At 40.4% G+C, this 15,284-nt stretch overlaps 1 pseudogene; it reads left to right on the top strand.

The window, feature by feature from the left end:
- Positions 1–761: 761 nt before the first annotated feature.
- Positions 762–14,846, top strand: LOC132226608 (small ribosomal subunit protein eS8-like; annotated as a pseudogene).
- The last annotated feature ends 438 nt before the right edge of the window (positions 14,847–15,284 follow it).

Raw genomic sequence — 15,284 nt, forward strand, 5'->3', positions numbered from 1 at the left:
TCTAATTAGGAAAGTGTGAAGAAACTATCCAAAAAATACACCATATGCCATATAATAGTCTAGAGGTAAATAACAGAAAGCTGTCTTGGTATTTAGAAATGAGAAAATTGTAATTACATAAAAATTGGCACCAAAATATTCATCACTTTAACTCATCAGACAGATTTTTAGCCTATGCTGGCTTGGGAAAGAGGTTTGTCAAGGAACATGAACACAGTCGAAGCTTAATCAATACTTACTGGATGTATGAAAGAATGAATGGATGGAATTATTCCTATAGACGTGGTTGAGGAAGGAGAATAGGAGATGCTACCTCCAAACAGATCTTATTCTATGCTATCCTGCAATTTATTCTTCAACTGTTTGTTTAATTTCAACTTTTCTCCAGCTCATAGATCCATATGTCTCAGCTAGGTCCTTATAGATAGAAGAAAGGGCCAATTGCAATAGAGGTTTCAAGCACTGATGGTGGTAGTTGAAAGAAGGCATTTGCTGAGAGAGGTACAGTATTAGACCTTAGGCAATAATAGCTGCCACTTTGTGCTAATAGATACTTCTAATTCATTTAATTCTCACAATTCTGGGAGGTAGAGATTCCTACCTACAGCATATTTATCAAAAAATAATAAAGACAAGTCCATGTAGAAAAGGCAGCAGAGCTGAAATTCTAACCAATGTCTGCCGAAATCAATGTTCTCTGCTATTTCACTAAGCCACTCTCAGACCATAGGAATAATCCAACTCCTTATCCCACACGAGTAATGAGAGGTAATTTGACTAATGCCTAAAAATTACAAAATTATTATGGATCCAGTTTCCCTAAATCCTTTTTTGATTCTTTTTATAGTATAGCAAAGCTAGGCTTTGGTTGATTGGCTGAAGATAAATATAAAAGCATATCATATACATAGATTGACATTCTTAATAATACTGCTAATTGTGTAAGTAAAAGATAAATAAATTGCCCTTACACAACCCTTGTCTCCACTATTACATCATCAGGGATATGTGCTGCTGATCCTCTAAAAATCTTGGGGGCCTCCAGCCCTGGAGAACTTGCTAGAGGTTCTTGGCACCTGATGTCTCTTGCTGGCTACCCTAGGGCCTGGGCCATTCATTTCAGAAGGTTACAAACCATGTGCTTATCTTAAATTTTATTTTCATGTTAGGTGACATCAAATAAAGTTAAGGATTAACCAAGATCACAAAACTAAACTGAATCCAATTTAGTGTTTTTCTTCCCCGTTTCTAAGGCTATATTCTAATCTAATAAAAGGGTAATATACAAATTAACCATCACTCTGCCACAAAGATGGCAGCACCCATAGTGGTCAGGAGAGGATGCTGGTGTTGTTGCCCTGGTGACGAGGCCAGCATCCCACACCCTGACTGTAGAGGGAGGGAGAGCATCTGGGCAGGCAGCATGCCCCCAGCCCAGCAGGCACAACGCGGGGGGGGAGGGGGGGAGGGCTCTGCACATGAGCTGCAGAGGAAACACCTTTTCTGACTGCTCATTGGCTAAGCTCCCTATACACTGCCACTAGCAGTGTTCATGGTAACTTGAGTAATAAGAATCCAAGAAGGTGATCTAGGGTTTTTCCACCTCACTCCTGGAGGAAAATAACTAAGGTCTACTGCTGAAGGGGCTAAGAAGTGTCATATCCTGCCCTAGCCAGTTTTGCTCAGTGGATAGAGCCTTGGCCTGCCGACCACAGGGTCTGGGTTTGATTCAGATCAAGGGCATGTACCTAGGTTGCAGCCTTCTCCCTGGTCGGGGCCCAGGTCAGGGCACATGCAGGAGGCAACCAATTGAAGTGTCCCTCTCACACTGATGTTTCTCTCTGTCTTTCCCTCTCTCTTCCAAGCTCTCTAAAAATCAATGGAAACATATCCTCAGGTGAAGATTAAAAAAAAGAAAGAAATGTCACATCCTATGAAAGACATATCTTGAAAATGCCTAAAGAAAGTTGTCATTTTTTCATGGTGAAGGGGCTGGAGTCCGTGTTGATGAAAACACCTTGGTGGCTGGGGCAGCCGGCAGTGGCAGCAGCAGTGGGGTGATGGGGCTTGCGCCTTCCCCTGATCAGCCTGGTCACCTCCCACAGAGGGAGGGCAGACTGCAGGCTTAAGCTACCCTAGGGCCTGGGCCATCCATTTCAGAGGGCTCCCAGTCTGTGAGAGGGGGCAGGCTGGGCTGAGGTACCCCCCAGTGTGTGAATTTTGTGCACTGGGCCTCCAGTCTTATAATAAAAGGCATCTTGAATTGTCTTTAAAATACTCTATCCAACATCTAAACCTACCCAGAATATAAAATTCAATAGCTTTAAAGATATTTTCAAACTACATAATTCTAGCCTTTGTTGGTTACTACATTTTTTCTAGTTATAAATTTGATCCTAGGAGGGTAGATATTTTTATTTATTTGGAGAAAAAAATATTTTCTGATGTTGACAAAGCTTCTGTCAAAATAATCTTAAACAAAAAGTGATGTTAGAATATTGACTTGGGGTCTTTAAAACAAAAAGAAAAAAAAACTGGCATGTGCTTAGAAACACTAGTTATAGTTTTGGGTCACTGACTATTCCACAAAAAGCAATAGAACATTCTTTATTTTGAAATAACAAAATAATGGTGTTAACAGACCATAGTCACAGTGAAAAACTGGAATAACAAAAAAGTGGGAAGAAATTCCAAGGTTAATGCCAAAATGTCGAGACAAAATGCAAAGAATGATAATGGTTCTTTACTTTTCAAAGATTGATTTTCCATTTTCAGGGAATAAGAATGGGAGCATGTTACACTGGTGGAATGATATACTTTACCACACCTAAAGTTGCTGAGAAGAACAATTACACAATCCTTAATGTTAGTTATTCTTGAATGTTTGGTCACAGGTATCATTACTTACCAACTCAGAGTGAGGACACTGCTGTTAGTTTTCTGATCCAAGAAAACTGCTGTGAAACATCAGAATTTTGGAACTCAAATAGATGACAGTAATGGGAAATCAAACACAGACCTGCTTTTGTCCTTGTCAGTTGGGAGAGGTAGAAGTCCCTGGTTGTCTTTGAAAAGATGGTGGAATGGTTTCCTTCACATCTGCCTTCTTGCATGCTGGAGAAATTTACATTTTAAGTTACTTGGGTTTTAAAAGTGTCCCTCTATCTTTTAAAATATACTTTATTGATTTTTTTATAGAGAGGGAGGGAGTGGGATAGAGAATTAGCAACATTGATGAGAGAGAAACATCGATCAGCTGCCTCCTGCACACACCCCACTGGGAATGTACCCACAACCAAAGTACATGCCCTTGACCAGAATCAAACCTGGGACCCTTCAGTCCACCGGCCGACGCTCTATCCACTGAGCCAAACTGGTTAGGGCTTAAGTGTCCCTCTTAAATGTAAACACTCCTGAGCCCACTTTACGCCAAATAGGTTTACTCTCCTATTCCATGCTGATTCTGTTAGTAAATACAGCTGCCCAGAGAATGAATTGAGGAAGATTTTGAGAAGTAGAGATTTAGTATGAAATTGTCTGTCTGTTGGCTGATGGTAGGAACAAGGGAGAGAGGAATTGGAGAGAGTTTGGTGGAAGGTGGGGCGTAGTAAAGGCATTTACGATGCTTAATTTCCAGCTCTGTGTTTTTTTTTAATATATTTTTTATTGATTTCAGAGAGGAAGGGAGAAGAAGAGAGAGATAGACACATCAATGATGAGAGAGAATCACCGATCGGCTGCCTCCTGCACACCCCCTACTGGGGATCGAGCCCGCAACCCAGACATGTGCCCTTGGCCGTAATCCAACCTGGGACCCTTCAGTCTGCAGGCTGATGCTCTATCCACTGAGCCAAGCCGGCTAGGGCTCCAGCTCTGTTTTAAATCATTATTAGTTGATAAGTAACAAGAAAGTCAAACATAAAAGCTAAGTTGTCAGGTCTAATATTATGTATTAACATGCCCAAAGAAATGTATCATTATATTTATGAAGCTAGTGAATGTGGAAAATATTAATCTAATAGGTAACATTTGCATATCCTGACTTGACTTCTGGTCAAGATGGCAGAGTAGATAAATGCTGTGCTTGCTGCTTCCACTAACACATCAAATTTAAATTTAAATTATAGAACAACCACCCTTGAAAATCACCTGAAGACTAGCTGAACAGACCTCCTATAACTAAAGATATAAAGAAGCCACTTTGAGACTAGTAGGAGGGGCAGGTACACAAAAAGGCTGGTCCCACACCCACATGTGGCAGTTAAAAATCAGGGGGATGCCTTGGCCGTAGAGGTCCCCCCTGAGGAGAAGGGGTCCCAGCCCCGTCCTGAGGTTCCCAGCCTGAAGTACTAGTTCAAGGAAGAGGAGTCCCCACAACAGCTGGCTGTGCAAGTCAGCAGGGACGCAGTTCGGTGAGACAGGGCTGCTGTGACCCAAGCATCCTCTTAATGGCATGACCACAGACCCACTTGCTCACAAACACCCCAGGCGCCAGAGAAGGGACAGCTGCCCAAAATGCACCAGGGGCATGTGGGGAGGAATTGAATTGTCTGGCTTCAGGGCCAGGGCTGAAGGGATAGCTCTTCCCAGAACTAAAGTGCCAGCAGATGCCACTGGTACTTTGTTGAGCTCTCCTACCACCCAGCCTGCAGGTACAGGCAGGGGCCAAATCTGAGTATCCATTAATCTGGCTAACACCTCTCCCAACATACCTTGGTGATTCCCACCCCACCCAATTCATGTTTCTGGAAGTAACCTTTTTCAGAAGCTAATCCAACAAGTGCCTGGCCTGTGCCCACACTGAAGACTTTCCTAAAATCTCTCAAAGTTCCACAACCCCAAACAAGCAGTGTCTGGCCTCAGGATCCCCTGTCCCTCTTGCTACATAGCCCCAAGGCTTGGTACGAGTGGCAGCCTAACTGGGTTCACAGCATAACCACTCCCAGGTGTCTCCAAGCCCAGCCTATGCAGCAACACCTGCAGATCATTTTGTAGCTCCTACCAGGTGTCCCTGGGCCAGACACAGGCAGAGGCTGACCTTAGCCTGCACCAAAGCCCCTCCTAAGAGGTCCCAGAACCAACACAACTAGTGGCCAGATTCAGACCATATGTAATTACAACAGTAATTAAGGAATACACACAAACACACACGCATAAGAAATAAAAAGTTAGTGGCAAAAACAAATGTGTAGAGGATGAGTAAAAATAGTAATTTTAGAATGAATTTAAACTTAAGTGACCATCAACTTAAAATAGATTGCTATAAACATAGCTTGTATATATTAAAGCACATGGTAACCATAAGCCTAAAATCTATAAGAGCTATACGAGAAATAAAGGAATCCAAAAACAATACTACAAAAAGTCATCGAATATACAAGAGAAGAGAGCAAGAGAGTAGAAGAAAAAAAGAAAACAAAAAAGAGAACCCAAAACAATCAGAAAACAATTAATAAAATGACAATAATCACATACTTATCAATAATTACTTTAAATTAATTAAATGTTCCAATTAAAAGATCAAGGGATAAAGAAGTGGTACATATATGCAATGAAATATTACTCTGACATAAAAAAATAATGAAATCTTACCATTTGTGACAACATGGTTGGACCTAGAGAGTATTATGCTAAGTGAAATAAATCAGTCAGATAAAGACAAATACCATATGATTTTATTTATGTGTGGAATCTAAAAAACAAAATAAATGAACAAACAAAACAGAAACAAACTTATAGAGAACAGAGTAATGGTTGCTGGATGGGAGGCAGGTTGCAAGGGCTAGGTGCAAAAGGTGAAGGGATGAAGTACGAATTGGCAGTTTCAAACTAGTGATGGGGATGTAAAGCATAGCAGAGGGAATATTGTAAAAACTGTATGATGCCAAGTGGGTACAAGACTTGTAAATTAATAAATTTCTAACCACTATGCCATAAACCTTAAACTAACATATTAGTACATGTCAACTGTGATTTAAAAATAACCAATTTAAAAGTAAAAGTGAAAAAAATAATAACCATATTCTCATATCCTATGGGAACACTATTTTAACAGAAGTAGAGCTGAACACCCTTTAAAAAAGTATACATTGTAAGTAGTCTTGTGGTGGGGTGCCTCCTTTGGTATTCAATTTTAAATGAATAAAAAAAACAGAGACTTAAGTTCTATTTTAACCATGGAAATTTGGACAAGTCACTTTTCTTCTTTTTCAACTGTTCCACTGAAGTGAGCTCTATGCTTTGGAGGCAAAAGGTCGGCCTCAAGCTATCCTAGGTAATACTTTTACTAAATGTTTTGCCACAGTACAAGGGGCACCAGGTCTCAAAGGCTGCAATACCTCTTCGTTTGCCATTCTCTGCCTGACTGGCCACAGATTTTTTGTTGTTGTTGTTATAATAATGATTGACATTCAGGCACAAATTTCTGTATTAGCTAGCTCTTGTAACAAAAGTAATTTTAAAATGTAGAGTTGTTGTAAGACAATAGTATTTAAGTCACTCCCTTAAGCAGATATGAGTTGTTGAGGAGTGTGGGCAGCTGCCATCAACCTCTCTCTCCAGTCCCTGCTCTCAAGGAAAGAGGGTGATGTGGACCTTGGCACATTACTTGCCCTCACATTCCACTGGGAGCTGGGGAATTCAGTGAGAGGGCTGCACTTAAACTGTAAAGCTTTTATTACTAAGAGGAATAAAGGAGGAAGAAATACTGAGAAATCATTGGCATTGTCTTCTACAATAGACTTTAAGTCGACAAGCAAAGCCAAAATTGAATATTTATGATCCTCAAGAATGTTTGTCTCTAGACATTGGCTCTTTGCTCTTCCCAACCTCTGTTCTTTGGTTTAATGTACTCTACTTTGAGGTCATTTGAAAAAATTAGCCTTGGAGATGGAGACTTACTTTTATAAGCAATCTCTGCTACCAGTTTGTACATAAAAAGTGCCATCCTTTGTGGGTGGAGGTTGTTTGACTGGGTTTGTTCCTCCCATTTTAGCTTGTGATAAAAAATGTGACGCGTCTTTAGTTCTTTAATGTTTCCTGTTAGGGGACTCTCAGTCCATTTTATATTATGAGCCATGAGCAAAAATACCTCTTCTTGTTCTCTTCCTTCTTTGCTTCCAGAAATGTTTCCTTCAGGTTAGGGATATGGGAACATACAGGGTGGGGCAAAAGTAGGTTTACAGTTGTGAGTACATGAAGGACAGAGTTTATTCTTGTATGATTATTTGTTAATTATTATATTATTTTTGATATAAACTGCTGTAAACCTATTTTTCTCCAAACTTGTATGTATATATGTATGTATGTGTATATGTATACATTATATTAGCATACATAAAGTGCACATATTAACAAAAGATAGCTTTTAAATTGAGACCAGACTTAAAAGTAATCTATGCAACTTGGTAGACGGAATATAAACTTTTAAAAATTTCTGTTTTGAGACAGATCTAAATCAAACCTTGGATAAGGGAATCTTACACCACCCTGGGAACTTGTCTCTTTACCTTTCCTCTAGTCTAAGAATAAGTTGGAAAAGTTTTGACAATAAAATAATATTTCCCAGCGTTCAGGTATAGTGGCAATAGTTTCAACTGGGGAAATAACATTTTCTGGATTAAGAATCACCAAATGAGCCAGCCCAAAACCACACATCCGTGAGGAATTGGTAGACCATGGCTAATGTGAGACAAATCAGAAATGCTACTTTTTTCCTATTCTGAACCAGTGTAAGTGATTTTAAAGAATCAAGGCAAGAATAAATACTGTGGCCTGAAAGAATAAATACTGTGGAATATATCTGTTATGTTGTTGGCATGTACCTGTCCTCTTGTCTTTCCATGTTTATAAAAACAGCAGTTGGTCACCTTGGTAGTTCCCTTAGCATTTTCCTTAATCTCTATGAGCCTCCTTTTCATTATCTCTAAAAGAGTGATAATAACCCTTCATGTGTAGTGTTGCCATAAGGATTTAGGGAGTTAAATATTAGAGTGCTGAGCATAGTCCCTGGCAGTTAGCAAGCAATAAATAACAGTAACCATTCTTACCTCTTTTTTTCCTGAGACCTAGCACAGAGCCTGGCACAGACAGTGTCCAGTAAATGTATGCTAAATATCTGATTCTGATTGTGAACTCCAACACAGGAGTGACTATCTCTTCCTTAGCCCCTGTCACATCCATTTACTCCTAGTAGATACATTTGTTCAGGGTGTATTTCTTGAGAATTCAAAAATGGACAAACCTGGTGTCTGAAATAATGAAGTTTAGAGTCTAGTGAGGATCCACAGTCTTGAATTTTTTTTTTATGTTTACAGTTATTTGACCCGGCATGGATATTGTTCTTTGTTTTCAGTCATTTACAGGAGTTCCTTCTTACCTGTGTTCCAGCACTGGCCTCCAGTTGATAGCTCCTCTGGCTTGCGTTTATGAATGGCTGGCATCCTAAAAACATTTTCTCCTTAAGGAAAGTCCGGGAAGTCATTTTTGGAAGGGGAGTGGTGAACTCTCAATTACGATAGAATATCTATCTTGTAAAAACTTCTGACTGCGGGAAATTGCCTTGAGCCCTGGGGTTGCAGACCTGGGCACTGAGTTAAGCTGCATCGCCATCTGGTGGTCATATAATGTGGTGCCCAGATGCGGAGTTTTAATGAATTTGTGAGTAGGTTTCATAAGTTAGAATTAAAGGGCCCTCAGAGCGCCTTGTCTACTTCCCTTGTTAATACTTAAGAAAATAAATCCCCCCCCCCAAAAAAAAAACCACCCAAACTTTATGTTACAAAAAGTTAATTGCAGAACGGCTGTCCCATTTTAGCTGTTATTTCCCTGAACAGTGCACAACCGGGAGTGCGTGGCTATGCCTGAATGTTTGCATTTTACTCTATGGAGCCACATAACCCACTGGGAACCCGTGTCTTCTTACTTTTAAAATTAGGGTGATATAGTTGTTGTCTCAATTGAATGAGAGAGGATGTGAAATGGTTTTATAAGCAATAAATTAAAATAAATCTAAGTTCATATGTACTTTTTATTATTTTCTGTATGAAAACATGTACCTCTTTCAAAGCTGCATTTGCAGTTGAAAGCCACTCATTCATTTATTCATAGCTTACTTCCATAGCAAGCAATTGCGATGTCACCATTATAGGAAGGGAGAGCACAAAGATTAAGAAAACATACACTTTACTGTTGGAAAGAAAAGCAGTCTAATTAATAGTGAAGGCATACATTAATAGGTGAACATGTTGTGATAACAGATATTAGAGACTGGTATCAAGTTTAGTGCTTGCACATAAAAAAAAGGTGTTTGGTTCTGCCAAGTTGGGTAGAGAGGTGTTGCAGAGACAGAAAAGGCTTCATATAAGAAAAAATAAACTTGAATTACTCTCAGAGAAAAACTAGTGGTATGCCAGAGAAATAGGTGAGGATAGCTGGCAGGAGGAAATGCCAGACATGGAATACTAAAAACTTAAAAAGAACTTATCAAAGAAAAACACAAACAAACAAATAAAACGCAACAACGATATTGTCCTATAATTATGAAAATATTCCAGTTCTGGCACATCTTCCAAACTCATGGCTGTCATTCATAACAAATGACAAATTAATCTGGTTTTGAGCCAATATTTAATTATCTAAAAAGTTTAATATTTTGTATGCAGTTATGAAAACTAAGGTCATTTTAAATTGTGGAATATCATATGACCTAAGGAGTCAATAGAAAATAATGGGAATTGAGTGATTTTTTGAAATCTTATCTAGACTAATCATTTCATTGTTTTCTCTATTGCATGTTTGTCCTTTAGTTCTGTGTTAATGACTGTTGGAATTTTCTTCTATCTCCCTCTCATGAGATTGAGTATTTTGAAAACTATATTCATGTCTTGAAATCAGTCTTTCTCTTTTCAAATCCCTTCTGGTCCTCCTTGCCATCCTCTGACATTCAGAAAATTGCTTTCTATACAGATTGATTGGCAGCCATCTATCCACATGTCATTCATTCTAAATGGTTCCCTTCTGAGCTTTCTCAGGATGAGAAGTGTTCATTAGTCCTTCAAAAATATAGCCGTAAAGACAACTCTGTCAAGAAGACATTTCCATGTATGCTGAAAGTCCCAAATTACATTCTTTCAGGGTGTGTTTTCCTATTCCTGTGCATGCCAAGGAGAAAGGAAAACCTTCAGCTTTTTAATCAAATAAGGTAACAAAATAATCAGAAAAGAAAGAAAGAAATTTTCTTTTATTGAGATAATGTAAATTTTCCCAATTACACAAAAAGCTGGTTTGTTTCAAAAGGCTGTTTGTGGATTCTTTCTTTTATTTGCCCATCACAAATATAATTCTCAAAAGGTATTGCATCCTGACTTTGTCCCCTCTTAGGTCACTCCTTCCGCCTTGAAGTGCCTGCCCCTCTCCTCACTTTTATTTTCACTCTTTCAATGACAATTTTGATTCAAGATAAATCACACCCTCAGGGAATGTCTCCTGACTGCTCTGCTGGAACACATGCGCATTCCACCTGCTCCCTTGGCTCCTAGTGCTACTCACTGGGCAGACTGATTGCAGGCACCGTGGTTTGTGTCTCTCTGTTTCATATCCTTTGCAGTGAAGCTTTGAACTTATGCCCATTAAGAGTCTACTTCCCTACCCTTGCTGGGTGGCTCAGTGAGTTGGAGCATCATCCTGTAGACTGAAAGGTCATGGGTTCAATTCTGGGTTGGGGCTCATAGCTAGGTTGCCAGTTTGATCCACAGTTGAGGTGTGTGCAGAAGGCAACCGGTCAATGTTTCTCTCTCACATTGGTCTCTCTCTCTCTCTCTCTCTCTCTCTCTCTCTCTCTCTCTCTCTCTCATCAATAAACATATAAGAATGTTTTCAGAAAGAGTCTACTTCCCCATTCCTTGAACCTGGATTTACCTTGTGACATGCTCTGGTCAATGGAATGAAGAATATTGGTTTGCCAGTTTCAAGCTAGAACCCTGAAAGATTGCATTGCTTGAAATAAAAAACTGGTGAGATCCTAACCAAAGGATACTAAATCATTTTTCAGTTCCTGTATCCAGTAGCTCTCAGGCACTTACTATCCTAGTGATTTACACACAAAAAAAATAATAAGACAAAATACAGACATATTGAAACCTTCCTACATTGAAGAATTTCACTGGCAGAGACCAGTGCACTGTACCCCAAGGCAAGTGGCTTTGGACAGAGTCTTTGAGACCAATTGATTATCAAGTCTGATCCTGAGAAGTGGGTATTATCAAATATATATGATGATAAGAGCCAAACCAAAACAAACTGTACACACACACACACACACACACACACACACACACACTGAGTGGCCAGATTATTATGACCACTTGGCATTTGTAGGCACATTAGCTATAATTGCGCGCTGAAGTTGCTAGAGGGCCAGACCATTATAAATAGGGAAGCAGGTTGTTTACCACAACAGTAGAAGTGATTTTTTTCTGAAGATATGGGTAAACAACATGACTCAACAGCCTTTGAATGTGGGATATATACACACTGAGTGGCCAGATTATTATGACCACCTGACATTTGTAGGCAAATTAGCCGTACACTGCATCATATGGGATATGGAAGCCAAAGGCCTGTTCAAACACCTTTGCTGTTGCAGTTACCAAGATAAAATGTCTCCAATTTGCACAGGAACACAAGGATTGGACAGTTGAGCATTGGAAAAAAGTCATGTGGTCTGATGAATCACGTTTCTAGTTGCATCATGCAGATGGCAGAGTGAGAATTTGGCAGAAACAGCATGAAAGCATGCACCCCACATGCATGAGTACAACCCTTCAAGCTGGTGGGGGCAGTGTTATGTTTTGGGGAATGTTTTCCTGGCATGATTTGGGCCCTTTAATTCATGTGGAACAATGTCTGAATAGCACAACATACCTAAGTATCGTTGCTGATCAAGTTCATCCTATCATGTTGATGGCGTATCCCAATGGAGATGGCTTCTTCCAACAAGACAATGTGCCATGCCATGGTGCTCGTATTGTGCAGGAGTGGTTTCAAGAACATGAGGGAGACTTTACTTTGCTTAGGAGGCCCCTACAATCACCATATCTCCATCCAATTGAGCACTTGTGGGACAAAGTTAAAAGAGCCATCGGGCATCTGGTTCCACAATCATCAAATCTCACAGAACTGGACAGTGCTGTTCATCAGGCATGGTGTCAGATTCCTCGCATCACTTTTCAACATCTCGTGGAGTCAATGCCAAGAAGAATTGCCGCAGTATTGAAGGCAAAAGGTGGCCCAATGAAGTACTGATGGGGTGGTCATAAAAATCTGGCCACTCACGTTCAAATATATCCCATGATCAAAGGCTGTTAAATCACATTGTTTACCCACATCTTCAGGAAAAAAAAAATCACTTACACTGTTGTGGTAAACAACCTGCTTCCCTATTTATAACGGTCTGGCCCTCTAGCAACTTCAGCGCGCAATTATGGTTAATTTGCCTGCAAACATCAGGTGGTCATAATAATCTGGCCACTTGGTATATATACCCTGTGGGTTTCTCTCAATCTTAAAAGAATGCTTCTAATTATTTTTTGGCCATTGTTAGTGTTCATTACTTAACAGAAAAGGTTATTGGGGAGCATGAATTACTTTTAAGTGTTAGACTACTTAGCAACATACTTATTCTGGGCAGAACTGTGAAAGAACACACGTTTCAACACCTCGAGGTGCCTGCTGTTTTGGAATTGAAGGCTTGCAATTGTCTCTCAGTGATTGCCGACTCTGCCAAACTGGGCATCCAGTGTCCTAACAAGGAGAAATCACTCCGTCTGAAACATACCAGAGATCACTGCCATGTTGGATCCCTAAATCAAAGGGTATGAAGTGCTTTCTTTGGGTTTTGTGGCTCCTGTGGGAGATTTCACTGACTTCTTCGTTATCAGAGTAAAGCTGGGACATTCAGTTCCAGGAAGGAAAAGGTAAAGTACAACTGGAGCTGATTCCTACTGTTCTGCCACCTCCCGGAAGCCCCTGTCCTGTCCTCATTGATTCTGTGATGCCTTTCCGAGGCTAACTTTCAGTCCAAGGGGAAACATGGGCACACCAGTGGCTTTCACTATCTGGGATTTTTCTGTCCTCTTCTCAGGTTAATATCCCCGGCCAAAAACTTTCCGTCACAGAAAAATATGTGGGGTAGCTTTTGAATTACAGCATAATAACAATTCATATGCATGTATATATAGCAATGTTTAATTAGATCCCAAATTAAGCATTGCTATATATTTGACAATCATCATAGCAGCCTATGCAATTCTAGTATGTAACACAGAAATTCAGGTGCACCTTCCTGCAAACACCATATTCAGGAGAGTAAAATTATTCTCGGGGAGGATGTCAGGAAAATCTAGGATTCCGAGAAGACAGGACATATTTCTGAGAGTGAGAAGTGACTCTATAGTTCTGTAAACAAGAGCTTGAGGTACCTTCCCCACAGCCATGGAGATAAATATCACCTACATTGCATTAGATCACTTTCCACCCTCTCAGTGTATAAGTTGATCATTGTGTTGGTAGCTTAAAACAGACACTAGAAATATGAGCTGCCTCCCAAGGAGGAAATTTAATTCTTCGTGTAAAATAAATCCAGGGACAAGAAGTCCAGGGCTGCTAAGTTATCTCTGCAGAGTCCTCCCCTTACCGTTTCACCATCTTCTGCATGTGGTTTCTATCCTCAAGGTCACCTTCTGTCCAATACAGCTAGCTACTGGACACCCAGACATGGCATCTACATTCCAACATGGAAAGAAGGAAAGATAGACGGGAATATCTGATTTTTCTTAACAGCTTGAAATTTTTTAAAGAAGCTTCCCTGAAAATCCTTACCAAAAACTTCTACTTAATACTACTTGCCAGAATGTACTCACATATCTATATCCTGCCACAAGGGATGATAAGAAGTGCAGTCTGTTAGCTGGGCACATTTCTGATTCCAATTAGTTTGGGGCTCAGAAATGAGTAGAGAATGGATACTCAGGGACCAACTAGCCAAATCTGCTCTCCTAGGTTAGGGATATGAGCGGGGGAGGTGTCACAATGAGCTGACAATGAACCAATAGAGATGATAAAGGGAGAGGGAAGAAGAGTTAGGTTAGGCACCAGTATCCTAAAATTTTTGCTGAAGACTGGAAGAAATCAGAAGTCATTTGTGGAATGATGGAATTAGAAGTTCAAGATACTTGCCGGTAGGCACCGAGCCACAGAAACAACTGGCCCAAGTGTCGCAAGACTGGGGGCAAGAGAAAGTTCTACCACAAGAAGCAAAAATATGAGCTGGGTGCCCTGCTGCCAGCACTAAGATTGGCCCCCGCCTCATACTAGTACACACAGCCCAAGAAATATTGAGCCTTGAGGTTGAGTGTAGGCAAATTCTGGGGCTCAGAGTGCTGTACGTGCAACACAAGGATTGCTGATGTCTACAATGCATCCAACAATGAACTGGGCCACCCCAAGAGCCTAGTGCAGACCTGCATCGTGCTCAGTGACAGCACGGTACCAGCAGTGGTACGAGTCCCACTGGGCACGGCCCCTGGGCCACAAGAAGGGGGCCAAGCTGACTTCTGAGGAGGACAAGATTTTAAACTAAACACACTAAAAGAAAATTCAGAAGAAATATAATGAAAGGAAAAGGAATGCCCAATGTAGCAGTCTGCTCAAGGAGCAATTGCAGCAGGCAAGCTTCTGAATACATCCCCATGAGACCAGGCCAAGGTGGCCGCACAGGTGGCTGTCTGCTGGAGGGCAAGGATCTGGGGTTCTATCTGAGGAAATTCAAGGCCCATAAAGGCAAATAAATCCTCCTCCCTCCTACCTTAGCTCATGTAGAGATGTTTATTGTTGTGAAAAACAAACAAAAAGAACAACAACAAAGAAGTTCAAGATTTAGGACAAGAAAAGTAAAAGAGAAACTGTAAATACTACTTCCTGATTTTGATAATCTGTCCAGGAAGAGAGCTGTAGGTAAATCTATGTCAGTATTTTGTGCCCAAATAACAGGAACTTTCAATCAATTCCAAGCACAAGTTCCATGCCTCCACATCCAGTTGAAGATTCTGTTCTCAGAGTCTGTACCTGGCCTGGACCCTGTTCACTGCAAAAAGAAGACATAGTTGCACACATATCTCTTTTTGACTTTCTAAGCTCTGACATTGCAGACCACAGTAGGCCATGCTATGATGCTGAAATCGATTTTTGGACTGAAACCTGGATTCTTTGTCCACTAGGGTTGAAGA

Source organism: Myotis daubentonii, chromosome 2 (genome assembly GCF_963259705.1).
Source record: "Myotis daubentonii chromosome 2, mMyoDau2.1, whole genome shotgun sequence".
NCBI classification, from domain to species: Eukaryota; Metazoa; Chordata; class Mammalia; order Chiroptera; family Vespertilionidae; genus Myotis; species Myotis daubentonii.